At 39.2% G+C, this 25,150-nt stretch overlaps 1 pseudogene; it reads left to right on the plus strand.

Annotated features, from left to right (window-relative positions):
• The first annotated feature begins 4,790 nt into the window (after positions 1-4,790).
• Positions 4,791-23,967, plus strand: LOC103261837 (annotated as a pseudogene).
• Positions 23,968-25,150: the final 1,183 nt, after the last annotated feature.

Here is a 25,150-nt window from a genome sequence, read left to right on the forward strand (position 1 = left end):
TGATACGAATCTTAGAAAACGCAGGAGACAACCTTATGGAAATTGGAACTGGCAACCAATGCCTATTCAGAACCCTAAATGCCCATACCTTAAGAAATAAGATAGACAAGTGGAACCTAATCAAACTAACGAGCTTCTGCAAAGCAAAAGAAACCATCAAGACAGCAGGGAGACAGCCCACAGAATGGGAAAAATATATTTGTCAAGTGAATATCTGACAAAAGTCTAACATCTAGGATATACAAGGTACTCAAATGTGCTGAAAGGAAAGAAACAAACAGCCCCATTAAAAAGTGGGGAAAAGACATGAATAGGCACTTCCCAGAGAAGATATACAGGCAGCCAACAGACATGAGGAAGTGCTCAACCTCACTCATCATCAGAGAAATGCAAATCAAAGCCACACTGAGATACCACCTAACTCCAGTTAGAATGGCCATCATTAATAAAACAAACAGCAACAGATGTTGGCAAGAACTCAGAGAAAAAGGAATGCTTCTACACTGCTGGTGGGAATGCAATGTAGTGCGACCTCTTTGGAAGACAGTGCGAATTTCTTAAAGAACTAGAAATTGACTATCTATATGACCCAATAATTCCCCTATTGGAAATATAACTGGAGGCACTCAAATCATTATACAAAAAAGATACCTGCACACATATGTTTGTTGCAGCTCTATTCACAATAGCAAAAATGTGGAACCAGCCATGTTGCCCAACAAAGCTGGACTTGAAAAAGATTTGGTACATATACACATGGAATATTATGCAGCCATAAAGGATAAACGTGGACTTCGCAGCAAGTTGGATGTGTTTAGAGTTGATCATACTCAGTGATCTATCACAAAAACAAAGAAGAGAGTACAATATTTTCTCACTCATAAGTGAACCTTGAACAATTATAATACTATAAGAAAGAGAATGGCAGTAGTGGAACATTGTTGGGGGTTGGTGGGTTTGCCAGGTGAGGGAAACTCCTGGGGGAGGGAGGGGCACACCTCATCAACAAGGGTACCTGCATAATCAATGTTTGTATAACTAACCCTGAATTGTACCCCACATCTTTATAATGAAATAAATAGTAAATAATTTCATGTTTTGATTGATGTAATTCATGGACTCAGAGAAAAGAAAGACAGGTATAAGTGTTTAAAAAAAAAAATCCTGAATGACACACTTAGGAAATGTGCACATCTTGTGACTCGTTTTTAGGTAATGCTGGGTGAGAAAATATTCCTGTTAGGAAATTTATACAATGAACAAAATAAGGAGTACCCTATAATGAAACATAAGTCTTTCTCCAATTCCTATTAGCTTCTTAACAGAAGATCAGCAGGATGGGAAGCAATTATGATACTACACTAACCTTTAATGATCATGAGGATTTGGAGGCAGCTAAGGTAATTCCCCCAGAGTATTGATGTGGGCTCCTTTGCTAAGATATCTGAGGATGGGGATTGTGGGTTGAGTTATTTTCTCCAGAATGGTGTAATTAAGCCCTAAGCTGTGTTATCTAAGAATGTTAACACATATTATCTAAAAGGGACACAACATAAGTATGACAGCACATTTGCATTAGAAACTATGGAAGTGAGAAGTCATTGAATCCTACTTTTACAATACTGAAGAAAAATATTTCATATCAGGATTCTAAAATAAAAAGGAAGTTTCTTTAATTAATATTATATTTAAAATTTCTCAGAACTTGTTACTAGAAGGTTTGTTCTTAAAAAAGTTGTTAATAAAGAAAATATTATGATATCAGTTAGATACAAGAATTTCAATAAATTAGGAGATGCAGAAATTAATATTTTTGAATTTATAAAATGTTTTCTATCAGCACCCAACTGTATTTTGTCTGCATAAGTTTCACTTCAAACCTGAATCCACAGATAAATAAAATGTAAACAAATGACATTAGATTGTGGTGATGATGTACAACTTTATAAATACTGATAGTCAACTTATAGATAAAATAGGTAAATTTTATAGTGAAGAAAAAAGCCATCCTCAGTAAAAATGTTCAAACTAAATGAACAGAAGATTTCACCATGCAGACACTAATAATAGATAATATTAGAGGTATAAAAATAAGTAAATCAAATGACAAAAATGTGAATATATAAATAAAACATAATCATTCTAAATGTAACCTCAGAAAACGTTAAAATAAAGGCAGAACTGAAAAATGGTGAGTCACAGCAAAAATTGTAGCTAGACACAGCAACACTCACCTCACTTCTAGAACAAATATACGAAAAAAACACAGAGGATATAAAAGACATAAAACACTTTTTAATCACTTTTCCAACTAATTAAAATTTAGAAAACACTCACCAAAAAATTACTAATTCACCATATTTTGTAGTAACCATGAAGAAATCATCAAGATACACTTTAAAATTATACATAGAATTATTTATGATGACAGTTAAATAAATTGGAAATATGTGACAGAGAAATGCCTGGAAAATCATTAAATATTTGTAGAAAAATAAAATACATTGAAACAATCAGTGAATTAAAAAAAATTTCAAAATGAAATACACAATATTTTCTATAAATTAAAAATGAAAATACATCTCATCAAATGACTTGTGATATAGGTCAAATGAAATTTTAAGGGACAATAAATTCAACTGTCTATATTGTTAGGGAAAAAAGACCTAAAATAAAAATCTTTCTTTTTTTTTTCATTTTTGAAAATACATAAAGTATTTTTCTACTGGTGTATTTTGACCTTCTGTTTCATTATTTAGAAGTTCTTTGATTATTTCTTGTAGAGCCAGACTAGCTTGATGAATTCTCTCAGCATTTGCTTGTCAAAAAAACATATTATCTCTCCCTCATTTATGAAACTTAGTTTTGGAGGATACAATATACTTGACTAACAGTGATTCTGTTTCAGGAGTTTGAAGATTGGACCCAATACCTTTTGACTTGCAGGAATTCTGCTGAAAAGTCTGCTGTTAATCTGTAGGTTCACATTTTCCAGTTATTTGGTGCATTTGTCTCATTGCTCTTACAATTAACTTTTTATGAAAGTAAGCAGATTCATTCAAAACTAACTTCAAGGAAGGAAATACAGTGATAAGTCAAAAATATAAAAATTTATGCTTATATGACAAGGAGTAGAGAAAAATCTGTGACACAAAAATTTGGTTTTGCACAATAAGCCATAAAACTAATAAATATTGTACTGGCCATATTAGACCAAGGTGGAGATATTTTGGCATTTTCTTTTTAAGTTCAACATCAATTTGCAAATAAAATGAATGATTTCATGTCTGGGTGTTTATATCATGGATTGCACATATTATAAGCAAGATATTACATACAAGAATGATTATAAAATCCTGATCATGAAACAGGAAACCCAGAAACAACACAAATGCCTGTTATTAGAGTGGATAAGTGCACAATTTATGCAAGGACTATTATATTGCAATCCAAAAGAATAAAATACAACTGTAACATTTAATATGTATGTGCTATGGAAATTAAAATATGAGAAAAAAACAACTAAAAAACAAAGTTCACCTATTTATTTTGAAGCAACTATATATGTGAGTTCTTAGCTGTGTGTATAAACAGAAACATATACACATATAAAATTTAATCTGTGTGGTGGCTTGCACTTAAAATTCCAGAACTTGAGACATTGGGGCAGACAGATAGTTTAACCTTAGGAGTTCTGGACAGACTTTCCAACATAGCAATATGAAAATTTTTTTACCAATTTGGTAAAGGTAAGGGGTCAAGTAAGGAAAATTGATGGCAGAATACATGAGTTAATTTTATGGTTTGGTTATTATAGTGTTATAATATTCAAGTTGAGGGATGTTATCAGTTTGTTTTCTTACTTATATATTCTGGAGATTTATTTCTAACACTTATAATTGACTTTTGAAACTTGGTGTCCTATAGCAATGTGTTACTGGATATGTTAGTTTAAAATGAGATAGAAAGACCATGACTTTGGATTCTTGAGTCAAAAGACAAATTCTAGATAACACTATAATTCCAGATTTAAAGGTTTTAAGGAGTTTTTCCTAATAAAGTAGAAGCCTATGATTCTAAATAACTACTTAATTCTTCTACTGGGAATTCAAATAATTATAACTTGTCCTGACTCAATACTAGAATTGCCACACAAGAACTTATGATGATTTATTGTTTAATATTTTTAAAGCACCTAATAGATATTTTGTATATTAATCATGAAGAAAAGTTTGAATCTCAGGTAAAAACAGCAAAAATACATGAAAAATCAATAATTTGAGTACAGAATAAACCATTTTGTGTGTGAGGGATTGGAACTGAGTTGTGTTTTGAGCTCAACCACAGCAAACAATGTGAAGCAACCGCTTTAATTGCAATGACTTCTGGAAAGTCACATTTCTCCACTGGCTGGACACACACACTGGTCTCATGCAGGAGAGAACAGTCTTTGTGTATCATCTTCTTGTATTGTGGTCAACAAGTGGATTGCATGAGCGGGGCCCCCTCACGACATCCTGTGCACTGGTAAATTTTGCTGGTTTGCTGCCTTCTTTCAGCAGAAGCACCACCATGTCGCTCACGTTCATCCACCTGATGTGTCTTGGTGAGTCCTAGAAGGGAATGGAGGAAGGGAATGCTAGAGTGAAGATATGTCCTGGTGGTTGGGGCACTCTTCAGCACAAAGCCCTGCTGGTCTGGAGTGGGGTGAAGGGAGTTGAAGGCCGAGATTATTTCCAGCCCTGCAAGGGTCTGACTGGGCAGGATTGAGAGGCCAGGTCTGCGAGGAGATGGATCATCCATCAGGATCTTTCTTTCCAGGGTTCTTCTTGGTCCAGAGGATTGGGACACAAGTGGGTGAGTCTTTCCCCAAAACTTGACTGACATCCACTCAGCATGAGTGGATTTTCCTGAGAGAGGAGGGCAGGAAGCACAGGACATGGGCTAATGTGCTGACCATGGGAAACCCTGTGTGAGAATATCTTGTGGACTGAGGCCAGGATCCTTGGGAAACCTGACACCAGGTCTGTCCTAGAGATAGTCCCCAGCCTTGCCCTTGCCTTAGTCAAGTCCAAAGTGTAAATGAGGGTGACTGTGATGCTCAGATCTGGGGTTTCTGGGGAGAAAGTGGTGTCACCTGTAGAGATAAGGAAAGAAACAGTGCTGAAAGAGCAGAACCCTCTGTGGACATCATGAAAACGTACAGCCTTTATCATTTCCATGAAGGTGGGAGATGCAGTGTGGCTGCTGTTGGTCTACCAGAAGAGATGGGGGAACTATATACCATGAGCCCCTGAAATTCCAGAATATTGTGACACAGCCTCAATGGTTTCAAGCATTAGCTGATATTTTTTCATTCACATAAACTTTGTCCTCCATTCTGTCTTCCTTTTGTTATTTCATAAAAATAATTGTCCATTATTAAAATCAAGTAAGAGATCGTTTATCAGCACTTGCTCAAAATTCTCAGCCAGTACATTCATTGTAGGGAAACATGCCATGTCTGTGTAGCAGTGGGTTCTTCAGGTAGACCTAGGCACCCTGGAGTGGAAAGGTGCCTTGACAACATGGAAAGAAGAGCCTCAGAACAGGGAGGGAAGGCCAGCTCATACTGTTTTCTCTAAGTTTGCATCTTCTCCAGGTTGTCAGGACAAGCCCTTCTTATCTGCCTCTCCCACCCATGTGGTTCTTCAAGGAGGACATGTGACTTTTCAGTGTCACTCTCGTCTTAAGTTTGACAAGTTCAGACTGTACAAGGAAGATGGGACCCCTGTCATTGAGAAGATGAGCAGAAAATTTCAATACAGTGTCGTTTTGGGCCCTATAACAACAGCACATGCAGGAACCTACAGATGTCAGTATTTCTACTCTCAATCTTCCTCTCCGTGGTCAGCACCCAGCAATCCCCTGGAGATTGTGGTCACAGGTAAGAGACCCTTGTTCAGGGTGGCTTTTCATTGTGCCAACCTGCTGAATTTCAGGGTATCTTGTGGCAATGTCAGGAATAGTCCAATCAGAATAATTAGAAGTTCTCCAACGATTTTGGATAAGAGGGGTTTAAATGCAGGGCATGAGCACTGTGGTTGGCAGCATAAGTATCCACAATTTTTGTACATTAAAATACCCCAAATCTAAAAATATGTTATTTTTCATCTCAAGGGCAATGAAAGTTAAAGATGAAATAAAGATTCATCTGTTGACCTTGAGGAGAAACAAACATTCTGAAGAACCCAGGTGGGCTCAGTGTAATCACAAAAGTCCAAATAAAAGTGGGCAAAAGCAGGAAAGAGAAGGTCAGTGCAATGAAGTAGGAGGGAAATTCCACCGACCACCACTGTGGGCTTTGAAGATAATGAAAGCAGGGGACCTCTAGAAGCTGGAACAGTCAAAGGAACAGATTCTCTCCCTAGAGTCTCCAAAAAAAGCACAGCCCTGCAGACACCTTTATTTATACCAGAAAGACTATTTTAGATTTCTGACCTCTAGAACAGTAAGTTAATATACTGTGTCCTGCCACTACACTTGTGACATTTTGATATAGCAGCAACTGGAAACCAATAAAGATATTCATTTCAAGGACACATTAAGGATCCAAATAAGGAAAACTGGGGCTACCCACCCAGAGATCAGTAGGGGCAGGATACCGATACCACCACAAACCTGGAGGGAGGAACCAGTGTTCCAGGAGCCAGACTCAGGGCCATCCTATGGAAGGTGGGACCATGGCAAATGTACCAACATCACAGAAAATGCCCATGAGTCCACATTGGAAACAGGTTGTGTGGACATTGGGAAATACCATGGTACCTACCTTGCAACTTAATTCTTACCTCCTGTCAGGGAGTCTAATTTCCCCAAAAGCACATGAACCAGCCTTTTAGGAACCTGGAGATTCAGCCTGTGGTGGTCTCTCTTTTACTTCACTATAGAGAGAAGAAAAAAATTGATAAGAAAAGGATACAACAGCCAAATGAGTGAGGAGGAAAGCAATGATCTGTAGTCTGGTGCTACTAGAGAAACAGAAACAGAAAAAAGAAAGGGAGAGAGACAGACAAGACCTAACCTGAAGGCATCATAGACACATAAAAGGACATGGAGACACATAAAAGTAGAGAGACACCTACAGGGATGTGGACCATCTCATTCCAGATCTCATAGAAGGGGATAAAGAAAGGTGACTGTTCTAACCTCACAACCTATGTTGCTAGGGAGCTACAGTAAACCTTCCCTCCAGGCCCACCCAGGTCCCCTGGTAAAATCAGGAAAGAAGGTCATCCTGCAATGCTTCTCAAATATCATATTTCAAACCTTCATTCTACACAAAGAGGGTGTAACTGAGGATCCTTTGCAATTTGTGAAGCTCACTGGTGGGAGCTACCGGGCCAATTTCTCTCTGGGCTCTGTGATGCACACCCATGGAGGGACATACTGATGCTATGGTTTTGTCAGACATTTGCCCTATCATTGGTCGGCTCCCAGTGACCCCCTGAGCATCGTGATCACAGGTTAGTGCATCCAGATCTGCACCTCAACCTCTTTGGGATATAGACTCGATGTTCCAGGACTTGGAAGCCCCAAGCGGTAATAAGAAGGATTAGTTCGAGGTCCTTATGGAGAGATATTTACTTGGTGAGGGCTACAGCAAGAGAGGCAGACAGAGAGGAGACACCATTACAGACCACTTGTCATAACATAAGGATGAACATAGGAGCAAGACAGGGGTCATAGATGAAGAGTAAAAACAGTCACACAAAAAGATGCACACGAACCAGAGAGAGAGTGTCTTTCCATCCCGACTTTATTCAGAGACCTGTGGCAGTTTAGAAGTTTGGTTTATAGTTTATCTCAACACTCCCTTCCCTACAAGGAGACCCCAAAGGCACACACGCATCTGACCTGAGTTGGCTCTGTGTCATGGGGCCACCTGATACCCACAGATGCTGTGTCTATTCTGATACTTCTTCCGTCCACGTGGTTGAACCATAATCCCTCCTTTTACATCATGGTCCCAGGTGAAGGAGAATACCAGCCCCTGTGCACTGTGTGTTCTCTTGTTCCCAGACTGGATTCTGAGTGTCATATTCCAAAGTAGCCCCTGATATTATGAAATAACAAGAACCCACAAAAGGACCCACTCAAACAATAAGCAGAAGCATCCAAAAAGTATAGACTTAGAGAGAGGGGGAGGGAGGGGGAGGGAGTGAGAATTAGCCAGAACAAGAGAAAACAGAGAGTAAGTTCAAAGTCCTGAGTGATGTGCACAAAAATAGCAAAAGGTGGAGATATGGGGCATAGCAAATATTCCACAAGACACTAGAGAGATAGAAAGCAGAGGAATATATAAGAGACAGAACATAGATATATGGTTATATAAATGAGAGACAGAAAGAGAGGGACTACATTAAATCATAAGTGTTCAGGTGTGAAGAACAGTGTGATAGGAAAAAACCTCACTAACAAAACTGCTGTTTTTTCTTCCAGGACTATACAAGAAGCCTTCTCTCTTAGCCCAGCTGGGCCTTGTGGTGAAATCTGGAGAGAATGTGACCTTGTCCTGCATGTCTAAGATCTCCTTTGACAGGTACCATCTATCCAGGGAAGGTGAGGGCCATGAACGCAGGCTCTCTACAGTGCAGAGCCAAAATGGAATTTTCCAGGTTAACTTCCCTCTGGGCCCTGCAACCCACGGAGGGACCTATAGATGCTATGGCTCATTCAGTGGCTCTCCTTATTGGTGGTCAAATGCAAGTGACCAACTGCACCTTTTTGTCACAGGTAAGAAATGTTCATGTATGTCCTATGTTTTCTGTGTCAGACTACATCCAAATCCACATCTGAGGAAAATGCTGATGATGATGGAGAGAAAAAATGGAAAGTAATACAGGGAGAAGAAAAGAAAGACTGAGTATGAAAGAATGTATGAGGGTGTAGGATGGTAGACAGGACACCTCCAAAGACCTCTTCCCTATCTTGCATGGGGGGCCACATCGGGTGTCTCTGTACCCAGGCAGATGCAGAAAGGGGTCAGGACTGACCCAAGCAGACAGGAGACTGGACTCAGTGTGGACAGATCAGAGACATCAGCCCCTCACCCTTGTTTATCTCCCAGAAACCCCTCCTGATCTCTCACTGTCAGAGAGATTTCATCAACAGCAACTCGGATTCTCTCCTCTTTTTCATGTACATTTTATTTAAACATTAAATATCTGAAGTATACTGTTCAGTGGTAATAAATTCATTTATATTTCTTTTGTCTTCAGCATCTACTCTCCTCTTCCTTCCCAGCCTCTAGTACCCACCCATTTATACTCTATCTACATGAGATCCTTTTTTTGGACTCTTGTGTATGAATGAGAGCTAAAATATTTATTTTTCTGTCCTTAGTATGTTTCACTTAAAACAATGGATTCTAGTTCCATCCATGTTGTTGCAAGTGACAGAAATGTATTATGTGTATACCTGAATGATATTCCACTGTGTATATAAACCATATTTTCTTGATCTATTCATCCATTGAGAGACATGTAAGTTGATTCCATATCTTGGTTAGGTGAATAGTGCTTCAATAATCATTGGAGTGTAGATATCTCTCTGATATATTGGTTTCCTTTCTTTTGGATGTTACCCTGTAATGGGGATGCTGGATCATATAGTAGTTTTATTTTTAGTTTTTAGGAACCTTCGCACTATTTTCCATAATGGCTATACTAACCTGCACTCCCTCCAACCATGTACAAACAAATTCCCCCTCTTCTCTCAACCTTGCCAGCATGTCATTGCCCACCTTTAGGTTAAAAGCTATTTTAACTGGGTTGTGGCTGATCTCATGGTGGCTTCTATTTGCATTTTTTTTGTCTTGTTTGTTTTTATTTTTATTTTAAAGTTATTGGGTACAAGTCAGGATTGGGTACATAAGTGGTTTAGGTACAGGTGAAGCTTTGGGTCTCCCATCGGACTTCACTTCACCTGAATTAGGATCAGGTACCCTTTTCATGTTATGTGCCCCCCTCACTCACCGGGCAGTGTCCTGCTCCTGTCAACCCCTTTTTGGTGGCATTTCATAGGTTTTCAGGGTGCACTTATGAGTATGCATATGTGATACTTAGTTCTATGTTTCTGTGAGAGATCACTGAGTATGATAGACTCCAAATTCATCCTAGTTGCTACAAAGTCCATAACTTTGTCCTTCTTTATGGCTGCATGAAATTTCATTATGTATATATACCACATTTTTTTATCCAGTCCAGTTTTCATGGGCAGCACTGTTGGTTCCATGTTTTTGCTATTGTGAATAGTGCTGCAATAAATATGCTAGTGCAGGTATCTTTTTGTAGAATAATTTTAATTTGTGAATATACCTGGAGGATTTATGGGCCACATAGAAATTGCCATACAGTTTTTCACAGAGGTTGAACTAGTTTGCACTCTCACCAGAGTGTAGAAGCGTTCCCTTTTTTCCACATCCTTGCCAGCATCTGTTGTTTTCGGTTTTATTAATGAAGGCCATTCTTGCTGGAGTCAGTTGTTATCCCAGTGTGGTTTTGATTTGCATTTCTCTGATGATTAGTGAGACTATTTTTTCACGTTTCTGTTGATGCCCAATCATACATTTGGCAAATATTTTTTAGCCGTTCTGTGGGTTTTCTTGTCACTTTCTTGCTGGTTTGTTTTGCTTTGCAGAAGCTATTCAGTTTTATGTAGTCCCATTTTGATTTGCATTTCTTTGATCATTAGTGATTCTGAGCATTTTTTCATACACCTATTGGTCATTTATATAACTTTTTTGAGAAATTTCTTTTGCTTATTTGTAATATGATTGTTGGGTTTTTTCCTATTGAGTTTCCTGAATTACTTACATATTCTGAGTGATAATCACATGTCAGATAGATAGTTTGCAATAGTTTTCTTCCATTCTGTTATTGTATAATCACTTTGCTGATTGATGCCTTTGCTGTGCAGTAGCTTTTTAGCTTAATTCGATAAAGATTATCTGTCTTTGCCTTTTTTACTCATGCTCTTAAGGTCTTAAACAGAATTTTTTTGCCCAGACCTATGTCCTGGAGCATTTCCTCAATGTTTTCTCCTAGCAGTTTAATAGTTTCAGATCTTACTTTCAAGTCATTAATCCATTTTGTCTTGATTCTTGTTATGATAAAAGATAAGAGGGTGGTTTCATTCTTCTGCATTTAGTTATCTATCTTGTTTCCCAGCACTATTTGTTGAAGAGTGTTCTATTCCCATTATAAGTTCTCAGTGCCTTTGTCAAACATGAGTTAGTTGTAAACATGATGATTTATATCTGATTTCTTTATTCTGTTACATTTGACTGTGGTCTGTATTTATACCATTTCCATACTACTTTTTTTTACCATGGCTTTGCAAGAAATTTTAAATTCAGGTGGTATGACGTCTCTATCTCCTATTATCTCTTTACAATTGAAGTCTCAGGACAGGAGTCATCACCAAAATCAGGACTCCCAGGGTCCAGCATTAGATGACATAATTTCTGCTATGGACCAACCTCAAAGAAGACAAGCAGCCTCATTTATTCAGCTGTCTCCTGTCTGTGTTCCAGAAAACTCTTTAAATATTTGCCCTTCCTCCAACAGAACCAAGCTCCAAAACAGGCAAATAACATATCTCTCTTATCTGTGGGGTGGTAGAAACCATGAATTTGAGTGTTCAACCATCCACCTCCCAGCTCTATAATCTTTCCTCTCTGACCCTAGAATGTACAACTGCAGAAGTGGTTAAGAGTCAGCAATGGCACAGCTCAGTGAGGACTTTTAATATCTCGTATTTTGTAACTGAAAATTCCTGACAGAAAGAAGGATAAGACACCCTTTCCAAGAACAATGTCATGCTCAATCTGTCTCCATTCCTAACTGGAAAAGAATATCATGGATGCTCAAGTGTGGGAAGGGAAGAAAACACCATAAAGGATGGGCAGCTTCCTAGAGAACTTCCACCTGACAAGGAATGAACTCTTGCCTGTCAGATGCAATTTTGGCATACTCAGTACAGGAAGAGCCTTGCAATAAGAGAGAACTGAGTTCATCCACACATAAAATATTTCCACTAACTAATTCATTGAGGCACTATGCAATGCATAATAATTTCCAATCTTTGCTATAACAAAATTCCACAATCTTATCGGATCAAAACAACACAGTTACTAAAATTAATTTACATTGCTTTAGGTCAAAAGTCTAAAATGGGTTTCACTGGGCCTGACATTTTAGTTGTTTTATTTTGGCTTTACCAATTTCTTCCTGAGATTCATTTTTACTACTATACTATACAAACTCATACTCGGCAGAGGAGAAAAAAAATTGAACATGGGTTCCAATAGAAGCACTTAGCATAATTTAATAGCATACTATACAAAAATAATTTCCATGTTTGATGGCCCAGAGCTGGAATCTCGGCATTTTGGGAGGCTGAGACCAGAGTACTGCTTGGACCCAGAAGCTCAAAATCAACCTTGGCAACATAGTGGGACCCTGTCTCCCCAAAAAAGCAAACAAAAGAAATACTACCTTGCCAGAGTCCCGCTCCAGCAGAGTTCAGAGATTCCCAAAGGTGGAGACAGCATTGGCGATTGTGAGAAAGAGAGAGAGAGAGAGAGAGACTTGGACAACTGTTCAGATTTGAGCAGAAGACCTTTATTGAGTATTAACAGTGGGCTTTTATACTCACATGTCTTTCATGTGAACACAAAGCCAGGTGTGTGAGGGGGGTCCCCCACCCACCAGATGTTCTTTCAGGTATGAGGAAGAAAATCCCATAACAGTATATCCCTAACCTTAATCCATGACTGACCTATCCTATAAACCCTTTTCATCCTATGCTAATTTATACTAATACCAAGTTAAATGATAACCCAAAAATCCCATAACAAATGCTAACCTTAATCCGTGACTGACCTATCCTATAAACCTTTTTCTTCCTATGCTGACTTATACTTTACAACCTAAAGTGGCCCATCCCAGAATGTTTGGAATGCGGCCCAGTCCAAAGTTCACAGTGGGCTACCTGCAAGTAACCTAGCCTCATTCTTTAAAAAAAAAAAATGGCTGTCTAAACTTATATTTCTAAAACTATATTCTACAATTTACACCTTACTCAACTTCAATAAATCCTAGAATTACAACCCAGAACCCTGTAACCAATACTAAGGCTCTTAGATATGACCTGAGTTTGAACTGTAAGTTGTGTGAAAGCCAAAACTGAAGTTTGTGGAAGAACAGAAACAATGAGCTTCTAAAGTTAGTTGTGTTCATCCCAGTCTCAGAGTTTTTATGTTTGAGCTTACAAGAGATTTTTCCTCCCCCTAAGTAGAAAGAGGGAGGAAATAGTGTCAATAGCTCCCAAATGCATCCTAGTGGTCTCAGGGTCAACGGCCCTTCCTGATCCCTAATGCTCAGTGGACCTCCATGGCCGGCTCCCAACACTACCTGGGTATGGTTGGTGTGTGCCTGTAGTCCAAACTACTGGATAGACTCAGACAGAATGATTACCTGAGGCAGGAGGTTGAGGCTGTGGTGATCCATGATTGTGCCAACTGCACTCTAAACAGGGCAGCAAAGTGAGACCTTGCAAATAAGACGGGAAAGAAGAAGAGGAGTAGGACAAGGAGAGGAAGGAGAAGTAGATAAAGAAGGTGAGGAAGATAAGGAGGAAGAGGGAAGGAAGGGGAAGGGAAAGAGGAAAAAGAAGAAGAAGGAGGAAAAAAAGAATGACAAAGATATCTAGAATCATCATTATTCTACTTCTCCATTAATATTTCTTTGGCCCTCTGTTACTTCTCTAGCCTACACACACACACACACACACACACACACACACACACGCAAAACCAGCAAAAATCTCCATTATTTAAGACTTTGTGTGAGTGTGAGATCAGATTAAAAATGTAAAAGTTCTCCCATTTCACCATCACAGGTCCTGGAACAGAAAACACATCATATTTTTGGTGCAAGATTTGACCCATCCCATCCCTCACCCAAAACATCTACCTCATTCTTGGTTCCAGTCCCATGTGGGGATATAGATAGGACCTGGGCAGGTGAACTCCAATTTTCTCTTGAGTAAGTTCCTATCTTGGACTTAGATACTAGAGGAAGCACTATCACCAGAATGACTTTGTCCTAACTCACAAAATAACTTGTTATGTTGGAGCAGGAAATGGGCACCAAGAAAATATGCAGCAGTAGATAAGGTGGATGGGGTTATCTTTTCCCTTTGACTCTCAGGAAGAGCACTATCCTAGCATAAGCCTCGTAAGACCACAAAAGTTAGCATATAGCATTCTGTGGTCCTGGGCTCACAAGTCTTGTCATATTGTGTTTTAGGACATGATGGGCTGGTCTGGAGGTGATATATTCTCTTAGGGATTGGCTGACTATAAAGGTGTAAATTTCCTTGTCACTGATGAAACTTACCTTTGTAAGTTAGGAAATTCTTGGTTGAAATTGCTTACCTTTAAGAACGTTAAAAATTGGACTCCAGTGCCTTCTGGCTTGTAGTGTTTCTGCAGATAAGTCTGAAATAATTCCAATGAGTCTTCCCCACTAGGTAGTCTGAGGTTTGTCTCTCACTGCCTCTAGGATTTTTCCCTTCATGCTTACTTTGAGGAAGTGGATTAATATGTGCCTAGTGGTTCTAATGAGATACTTGAGTGGGTTCTCTGAATATTGTATGTTTAAACAGTCAATACTCTGGAAAGATGAGGAAAGTTTTCTTGGATGACCTCAAGGACTGTTTGTGCCATGGTGCTTTCCATTATCCCTTCTGTCTCATGGATACCAATCAGATGCAAATTTTACTCTTTTTTTTTTTGAGTTGGAGTCTCACTCTGTCACCCAGACTGGAGTGCAGTGGCCGCTCCCGGTCACTGCAGCCTTGACCTGCTGGGCTCCAGCGATCCTTCTGCCTCAGCCTTCCAAGTTGCCGGAATTACAGGCATGCACTACCACACCCAGCTGATTTTTTGATTTATTGTAGAGATGAGGTCTCACTGCCCAGGCAGGTCTCGAACCCATGGGCTCAGGCAATCCACTCATCTCAGCCACCCAAAGGCATGGGATTACAGGCTGAGTCACTGAGCCCGGCTAAATTTTACTCTTAATATAATCCGACATCTCTTAGAGGGTTTGCTCCTTTTTGTTGTGTTGTCTTTCTGTTTTTTCCTTCACTGCCTTGAATTGGCTCCCTATGCTTGTTAGTTGGTTATTTATTTTGAGCATGAAGTTCTTTATTTTTATTATTTCAGAATAGTCTTCTTTGAAATGAGCCAACACTGATTTTTTAAAAACTTTTTTTACTTTAAAGATGTAGGGACAATTCAGGGTTAACTATACACCTCAACAACAAGAGTACCAACCCTGCTTTCAATACCTACACAGTATCATTGAATTTTTCTTCTTGTTTCTTTTGGCTTCTGTTCATTTTTTCCATTCAATCTCTGATTTCCCTGGCTTTTATCTGGGTCAAGTTGTATGGGGAGTGGGGGTAAGGATTCAATTGATTGTGCTCTGATGGCTGTTTCTTCAGGTGCTGTCTCTTTAGATTTCTGGGAGCTTCCTGCTTTGTTTGACTTTTCCTTATTTATGATAAGCATCTTTTCCTTCTCTATAATTCCATTCCTCAGATGAGAGATGGAGGAACATTTACTTCTGTTACTTAACCCACCTCTGCCAAGATACCATAATTTCAGGTTCTCTCTTCCACTGCTGAACAACTTTTCAGTATCTACTGCATGTGGTCAAGGGCTGGGAGAGCATGAACTGACTTCTCTATAATCACTCACCTCACGTTTTTTCCAGGTGTAACTTCAGTTCCTGTAACAGCCTGGTGCATGGCAAGAACCAGGGCACTTGAATTCCCATGTTTCCCATTGCTTTTAGTCTCTGTGCGTTTGCAAATAGACCCTTGCTGGGTGTAGGATATATCCGTAACTGGGTCCCTATTCTGTGCCTTGCATGACAAGAGAGTTGACAATCTGTTTCTCCACTAATTGCCAGTAGTGGGTGTGCCAGTCAGATTTACTCTGCAGGCAGATTTTTTTTCCTGCCTGACTGGAAACCAGTAACCACAACTAAGGCCGGTATGTGGGTTTTGTTTCTTGTTTCTCTTTGACTCTGGCTGTCCATTGCTGTGTCCTGACCAGAACTCGTGCCACGTGGGACCAAGGGCTTACACATTTATGGAAGGGGATCACTGTCTCAAAACTTCTTAGAATCACTCACTCCTCTCCTTCACCAAGTGGAACTTCTGATGTTTTCTGTCAGAGCAAGGGAATGGGGCACCCTGTATCCCATACTTTCCTTAGCTTTCTGATCTCCCTCTCCATAAACACACACACAGAAACACAGAAAGAGATGAGAGAATTGAAAGGAATTCAGACACTAAGAGACATAGAATTGAAAAGAAAGAAGGTCCGGATAAATGAAGGGGATGATAGAAGGAAACATAGAAAAGTACAAAGGTCAAAGACTTGAGTGAGGTGCAAAAAAATAGCAAAAGATGGATAGATAAGGTTGGATGGCAGAGAATCCACAAGAAAGCTAGAGGGGCTGAGAAGCAGAGAAAGACATGTAGACAGAGATAGATAATAAATGGATAGACCGATATATATGAGAGAGAATGAGAAGAGAGAGAGAAAAGCTGGAAGGCAATGAGGGTGGGATAATGGGATAGGAAAGAAAACCAGAGACTCAGAATGAAAAATAGATGAGAGGCATGGAGAGTTCAAAAAAAACTACAAAAAGAGAAAACATACATAGGGATGGGGTAGTCAAAGACAAAGAGAGACAGAGAGCGATGCACAGAAAGTGGAAGGAGAAAAAGATATATGAGAGAGAGAAAGAGAACACATTAAATTATTTGAGCAGAAGATCCCATTCTCAATTCAAGTGTGAGGGATAGTGTGGTAAGGAAGAGACTCTCTAAATAAACTGCCACTTTTTCTTTCAGGACTATACAACAAACCTTCACTTTCAGCCCAGTCAGGCCTCATGGTGAAATCAGGAGAGAAAGTGATCTTGTCCTGCATGTCCAATAGCTCCTTTGCCATGTACCATCTATCCAGGGAGGGGAAGGGAGTGGAACACAGGTTCCCTGCAGTGCTGAGCCACAATGGAACTTTCCAGGCTGACTTCCCTCTGGATTCTGCGACCCAAGGAGGGACCTATAGATGCTATGGTTCTTTTGGTGGCTCTCCTTATATGTGGTCAAATGCAAGTGACCCACTTCACCTTTCTGTCACAGGTAAGGAAACCCCATTCCTATCCCATGTATCTTAGATTAAATCCTAAAGCAATATATGAGGAACATGTTTCTGATTTGGAGAAAAGACTGTACCAAAATACAGAGATAACAAAAAAGACTAAGTGTGAGAGGAGGTGTCAGAGTGTAGGATGGTAGACAGGACACCTCCAAAACTGTCCTTCAGATCTTACATAGAGGGCCACATCTGGGGGTCTATGTACCCAGGTAGAAGCATAAAAGGGATCACAGCTGACCCAGGAGGACGGTAGACTGGGTTCAGTGTGGGGAGATGAAATGTTGCATCAGCCCCTCCCACATTTTTTCCCAGAGGCCCCTCCTGATCTCTTACCCTCAAAAAGCCCCTCCTGATCTCTTACCTTCTTATCACCCGCAACTTCGATCTTTTTCTTTTTGAAAATAATTTTATTGAGATAAAATAAGCATATATAAAATAACATCTTTAGCATCTGAAGTGTACAGTCCTGCAGTAATAAATCCATTTCTATTCATTTTTCTCCTTCATCCCCCCTCCCTCTCTTTCCTGGCCTCTAATAAGTACCCATCCACTATCTTCATGAGATCCACTGTTTTTTTAGTTCTTATTTATGAATGAGAACTGAAATAGTTAACTTTCTGTTCTTGGTATACTTCACTTAACAGAATGACCTCAGTTCCATCCATTTTGTTTCAAATGACAAGAATTCAGTTTTTATGGCTGAATAACATTCCATTGTGTATGTAGGCCACATTTTCTTCATCCATTCATCCATTAATAAACACGTAACTTGATTACACATCATGGCTATTGTGAATAGTGCTGCCATATTCATTGAATTATAGGTATCTCTCTTATATACTGATTTCTCTTCTTTTGGATATAAATCCAGTATTGGGATTGCTGGATCATATAGGAGGTCTATTTTTAGTTTATTGAGGAACCTCCATACTATTCTCCATGTTGGATGTACTCATTTACATTCCCAACAACTGTGTACAAAGCTTCTCCTTTCTCCACAACCTTGCCAGCATCTGCCATTTACTGCCTTTCTGATATAAGCCATTTTAACTGGGATAAGATGATGTCTCATGGTGGTACTGATTTTCCTTTCACTGACAATTAGGGAAGCTGAGCATTTTTTCATATACCTGTTGGCCATTTGTATGACATTTTTAGAGAAATATCTGTCACCTATTTTTTAATCAGATTATTCATGTTTTTTTCTTATTGAATTATTTGAGCTCCTCATATAAGAGAGGGAACCCTGTGAAAATGGATTTATTTATTTAAAATTGTGTATGTATTCTCACATGTTTAAACTTCTGTCACTTTCAAAGTACTCCTTTGATGCAACACACCTATCAAGACACTTTTTCCACTGCTCAGAATAGTTTCTGCACTCATTAATTTGAATGCTTTTTAGTGCTTCTGACATTTTTGTTTCACCTCTTCCATATTGTCAGAATGTTTCCCTTTAAGGAATTTTTTCATCCCAGGAAACACAACAAAACAAAAAAGTCATTCAGGATGAGGTTGTGTGAATAGGAAATGTGGACACGGGAGATATTCAGTTTTTAGTCCGAAAACTAAATATGGGTGTGGTGGTGATCTGGACAGGAGCATAGTCATAGAGAAAGAATCAGTCTCCTGTTTGCCACAGTTCAAGACAAATCTTACACAATGCAGCCTCTCACAACAATTCTTGTTGGTACACTGATGTTAATATGTTCCTTGGACATTTACCTAGCAGAAAAGCCTGTACTACAAGGGGATCAACGTCCAAAAAATAATTTCAGATATTTTTGCCTCCGCCCATTGTTCTGATTATTAACTTCTTGTCACATATATAGTTCACATTGATTTTCTCCCATTCGGTGGGCTGCATAATCTCTTTGTTTATTGTCTCCTTTCCTGTATAGAAGCTCTTTTAGACAATTCAATGATCTATTTTTGTTTTGTTTACTATGCCTTTGAGGTCTTAAGCAAGAAATATTTGCTAAGACCAATATTCTGAAGCATTTCCCCAAAGTTTTCTTCTTGTCGTTTCATAGTTTCAGGTCATAGAGTCATGTCTTTAATCATTTTGTTTTGAGTTTTGTGCATGGTAAGAGATGTAGGGTGGTTTTACTCTTCTGTATATAGTAATCCACTTTCCCCAGGTTAACTTAATTGAAGACATTGTCCATTTCCCATTGTAATTTCTTGGCACATTTGTCAAAGATGTATTGGTTGTAAATGTGTGGATTACATGTAGGATGTCACTTTGTTCCATTTTTCTATGGGTCTATATGTATGCCAATTCCCTGCTGTTTTGGTTGCTATAGCTTTATAATAAAACTTGAAATCAGATAGTGAGATACCTCCAGGTCCTATATTTCCATCTTTACTCGTCGAAAACTTAAGACAGGAGTTGTCACCCAAAAGCATAATGGGAAAAGGGATTCCTTGACTCCCAGAACAAAGCATTAGTTGACAGAATGTTTGCCAGCGACAATCCTCAAAGAAGACAGGCAGTTTCATTTCCTCACCACTCTCTGTCTTGTGTTCTAGGAAACCATTCACCCACAGAACCAAGCTCCAAAACTGGTGAGTGAAGAATCTCTCTTATTTCTGCTTGTGGAAATCTGGGAAGATAAAAACCTTGGACTTGAATGTTAGCCCAGTCATCTCCCAGTTCTGTGATCTTGGACTTGTCATTTTCCTTCTCTGACCCAGAATCTACAACATCACAAGGGATTTGGAATGGCATAGGTCTCAGTGGGGATTCTTAATCTCTAATTTCTGTAGCTGAAATCATCTCCAAGCAAAAAGGATGGGAGTAAACCTGACACTCTTACAGGAACAATGCTGTGCTTATTCTGTCTTCATTCATAACTGAAGGTGAAATTCATGGGAGTTTGAGGGAGAGAAAGGAAGGAACACCTCATGGGGGTGGAAAATTTCCTAGGGAAATTCCACTTGGCAAGAATGAGCTCTTATCTATCAAGATGCAAACATGATGTACCCAGAAGAGCAAGAACCTTGCTGTAAGAGAGAACTAAATTCATCCACACAAATAGCACTTTCACTAACTTATTCATTCAGACACAATTCAATGCATTGGATATGCAATGCATGATTGCTTACTATTCTCATCATATTAAATTTCCACAAGCTTAGTTGCTTAAAACAATACAGTTATTAAAATGTAGTAGCAATGCTGTAAGTCAGATCTGAAATGGATCTAACTAAGCTAAAATCAAGGTGACAGCAAGGATAGATTTCTCCTGATGTTTATAGAGGAGATCTATGTTTTTTGTTTTTTCAGCTTCTGGAAGCTACCACATTCCTTTGCTTGTGGTTCTCTTTCTCCCTTCTCAAAGCCAACAAGGCTGGTCAACTTTTTCTCATATTGCTTCACTCAGATTCTTGTCCTTTAATGATACCTCTTGCTCTGGCCCTACCTCTGACTTCTTCCTTCTCTTTTATTGTCTTTATTATTACATGGGGCCCACTCAGATCATCCAGGATAATCTCCCTATATTAAGGCCAGTATATTAGCAAACTTAATTTCATCTTCAGTTTTAATTATTCCTTCCCATGTGATATAAAATACTCAAGAGTAATGGAAGCTAGGACCTGAACATCTTTACAAAGTGGGGAATTCTTTGGCCTCCCACAAATGGTAAACAAGGTGTATTTGGTTTCTCCTCTTGGGAGACTGCCTTTCTGTACAGTTGTATGGGAAGGCAGAACATGACTGCACAAAATGGTTAAGTCAATGCATGAATTAATACACGAATAGTGAATGAATGGATGAATGATCAACTATGAAACAGCCATACATGAAATTTAAAATAAAGTGATATCTTATGTCTAGTGTATCATTTAGGGTGAGTGACAGAAAATGTCTCACTAATCAGGCAATATTTGCTTCCTTAGTGATAAAATGGATTCAATCCTTGGAAAGTTGTTGGAAGAATATTCCAGACAGAGCTACAGGCCATGAAGGCATAAACATGAAAATATTATATTCTAGGACAAGGCTGAGTCTGCTATGTTGAGAGTGAGATGAATCTAATTACAAGATGCATAGCAAGAGATACAGAGCATACTGTTTGCATGAAGAAAACAGAACAAGGAGTGTGTGTCACATATTTACACCATTGAAAGTCATCTCAGAATTAACTAGAAATTCATACCTGATTGGTAGTATATAAAAATCAGAGATTTCCTGGTGTGTAACAGGAGGTTAGGAGACCACAGAAAATGAAACAGCCACTCTCCTGGGGAAATACAGTGCAGAGTTAGTCACTAAATAAGTAAAGGAGATGAATATATGAGATGTTCTTGAGGCAGAATCATTTGAAAAAAGATATTGTTGGGTCTGACACTTTTTTTAGTTTTTGAATATTGGTTTCACTCACTTCTTTCCAAGATTCATTTTCACTACATCTAAACCTATACTTGGAAAAGGAGCAAAAAATTGGAGCAGGGGTTCAAGTAAAGGCACAAGCATAATAGCATAATGTACAAAAATGAAAACGGCACCTGGATTCAAATCCTTATTTGTTCAAATCCAGGTTGTGTTGGGTAGGGAAAGGGTAATAAACAAAATTACAGATTGTGCAGGAATCGAGCATCGAGGGGTTGTCTTTTCCCTGTGCCTCTCAGGCAGATCATTATCCTGGCATATGCCTAGTGAGACCACAAATGGTAGCAATGGCGTTCTGCAGCCCTGGGTTCACATGGATCCTCATTGTTACCTTGTATGTGATATAAAAGAACTCTAATTCATTTCTTTTTATCTTTATATCACTTTTTCCATTTTTGTTGGATAATATAATTGGCTTGATATAAGGGTTTTGTGGATGTAGAGACTATAAAGCAGAATCACTGTGCACTGGCATAAATCCCAAGGTAGCGGGCTAAAAATCTCACACACTGCACCTTGACTGTATCAATTTCTATCGCTTTAAAGATTTCTAGGGAGAGAGAACACTCACATGCTAGTTACATAAGGCAGGTTCACCACATAAAAGTAAGCAACATGTAACAACAGAAGCTTAGGTTTCATGGCAAGGCAGTGCTCTCAAGTTTTAGGAAAGTTGTCCAAGGCACATTGTGTCACCCCCAAGTGCACCACAGCCTAGAGAATTTGTGCCCTGGAGACACATGACACACTGAACTGAAGCACTGTAAGACAACCTGTTCAAGGAAGGACGGGAACAGAGTACGGATGTTGTGAACAGTTTCCCTGTATCACAGGTTGTTGTTGTTGTCTTAGTCTATTTGATTCCCTATAAAGGAGTGCCTGAGACTGGGTGACTTAGGAAGAAAAGAGGTTTATTTGACTCACAGTTCTGCAGACTGTAAAAGAAACATATGATTACCAAACGTACTTCAGATGAGTGTCTCAGACTACGTCCACTCGTGGCAGAAGGGACATAGAGCCAGCATTGCTGAGATCACATGGCAAGAGAGGAAGCAAAGGGAGGGAAGGTGCCAAACTCTTTTCAACAGCCAGCTCTCTAGGGACTAATAGAGCACTTGCTCACCCCTCATCATAGAGGGCATTAATCTATTGAAGAAATTCATTCCTTTGACCAAACTTTAGGCTCCACCTCCAACACTGGGAATCAAATATCACCATGAGTCTTGGAGGGTCAAATATCCAAACAACTGCAGTTGTATTCTTAGCATATTCTACAGATATTCTAAAAACTACTATTGAGAAAGAGTAAGAAACTTGGGTCACCTGCCATCTGGAGGTGTCTAAAGAGATACCGGAAGTCAACAAATGAGAGACAACTCATGAAGAGATGTTGTGATTTGCTTCTTATTGGATTCACATCTTCCTCCAGCTAAACCCAGGCACCTACATATTGTGATTGGGACATCAGTGGCCGTCGTCCTCTTTTCCAGCTTTCTTTTCTTATCCTTTCATCACTGGTGCTCTGCCAAAATGAGTAAGTATTGGGAAGAAGAAGCCAGAGTGATATGGGTCGTATGTGTGTGGAATGGGGCTGTGCAGGGGTGTATTCTTGTTGGAAGGATGATACCTCGCCCAAGGCAGGAAATACAGAGGTAGGGTTTTCCGGGCACAGTGTTCAAGAACCCTGTCACTGCCCTAAGTGCACAAGCTATTGCCTAATTCTTCACTGCATTCTCATGTCCAGTGCAGACAAGCATAGCTAGAAGAGAGAATGGGAGAAAGTAGGAGGTGGAATCAAGGAAGGGAAATTGGTAGGTATTCATAGGATGGGTTATTAACATGGAGTGGCAGAGTAGGTGACTCTGCTTTTTCTCAGCTGAGTAATCCCAAGCAACCACTATATCTCTGTGTGTTGGGATCCGCTTGTAAAATGATCACACAGAAACACCCGCCCAAGTGTTTTGATGACTTCTATTTCCTATAGGTGTTTCCAAACATGACCACGAGACCCAAGTGGACAGAAGATTCAATGAAGAGGTATGTCCTCCTCAGTCCTGCCTCTTTAATAAAATCTTATTCCCTAATAGTCCCCAGCAATGTTTGCACTCACCCGCACTCAATATTTTCCTCATTCCAGGATTCTGATGTAGGAGACCCAGAGGAGATGACATATGCACAGTTGGATCAACAGATTTCAACACGGAAAGTAATCACCGCCACTTCCAAGGAACCCAAAGAGCCCACGGCAGATACCAGTGTTTACATAGAACTAGCAAATTGCTAAGTTCCAATAAAGAGTTTTTCTATCTCATGTGCACACACAAAAAGACCTTGAGGGTGTCTTCTATGGAAGGAATACCCCTTTCTCAAACCCACCTTGACCAATATAACAACAGCTGAAATCTGAAGGTATAAGTCTTCATCATTAGGGTCTTCTCTTCACATCAAAACTTGAATAAGAACATGACTGTCTCCTGTTGAAAAGTTTCTGTAGTCACTTTTGCCTACTGGAGAGAAAACAAACTTCTTTGCATATCCCACAATTCTCTATTTCACTTGACATCAGCCAACCCCTAAGACTTAACCAGCTGTTCTTTCTAGATGTACTTGAGGCTTCCATTACTGTGAGTAACTCACAGTTCCATACATATAAAATGGTCTCTTTTCATACTAGACTTAAACTCATGCTGTAACTTAAGGCTGTTTTTCAGTCTTCTGTCACAAGGAACATTTCTGCTTTTTTTAGATTTTAGCGTAGAATTCACCTCTTCAAAGTAACAGTTTCCTGAACTCTTGTTTTAAGTAAGATGCCTCTTTGATCGGCTACAGTTCACATTCTACTATTAATATGTAAATATCATTCATATATTTTCCACTGGTCTTTCATCCCTGGACTGTGACTTCCTTGTAGCAGGATGGAGCCTAATTTGTCTCTGGGGTGCACGTTTTCATCCAAGAATGCAGCACCTAGGAGGTTTCCAAGATCACATTTCAAGTAAACAAGTGAGAATTCTCATTCTCTGCAGTTTTGAAAGGATTGTGAGTCCAAGAGGAGGCATTGGAAGAGTTATTGTCTTTTTTATTCTCATTTCCCTGAGGTCATATATCAAAATGTCATCTCAAATACTATAAATGTGCAATACTTTCTCAATATTTTCAGGTTTTGCATTTCTGTATCAAACCAATAATGTGTAAAAAAAATACACAGAAAAAAATCACAAAGTTTCAAAAAGCAAAACCTGAACTTTTTTTTTATTATGGTTTTGTGGGGTACAGTTAAGGGTTAGGTGTACAGTTACGTTTCATTCAGGTACCCTGTTGATAAGAGGTGTTTTCCCATCCCCAGACAGATATTTGCTACTGTTAATCCCATCCCCATCCCCCCCCCATAGTTTCCCAGTACCGTCAGTCATTTTCTTATAGTATTACATTGCATGTTCAAGGTCCATTATATGAGTGAGAACATG

The sequence above is a fragment of the Carlito syrichta genome, unplaced genomic scaffold (assembly GCF_000164805.1).
Source record: "Carlito syrichta isolate Samal-C Ts95f unplaced genomic scaffold, Tarsius_syrichta-2.0.1 Scaffold304033, whole genome shotgun sequence".
Lineage (NCBI taxonomy): Eukaryota > Metazoa > Chordata > Mammalia > Primates > Tarsiidae > Carlito > Carlito syrichta.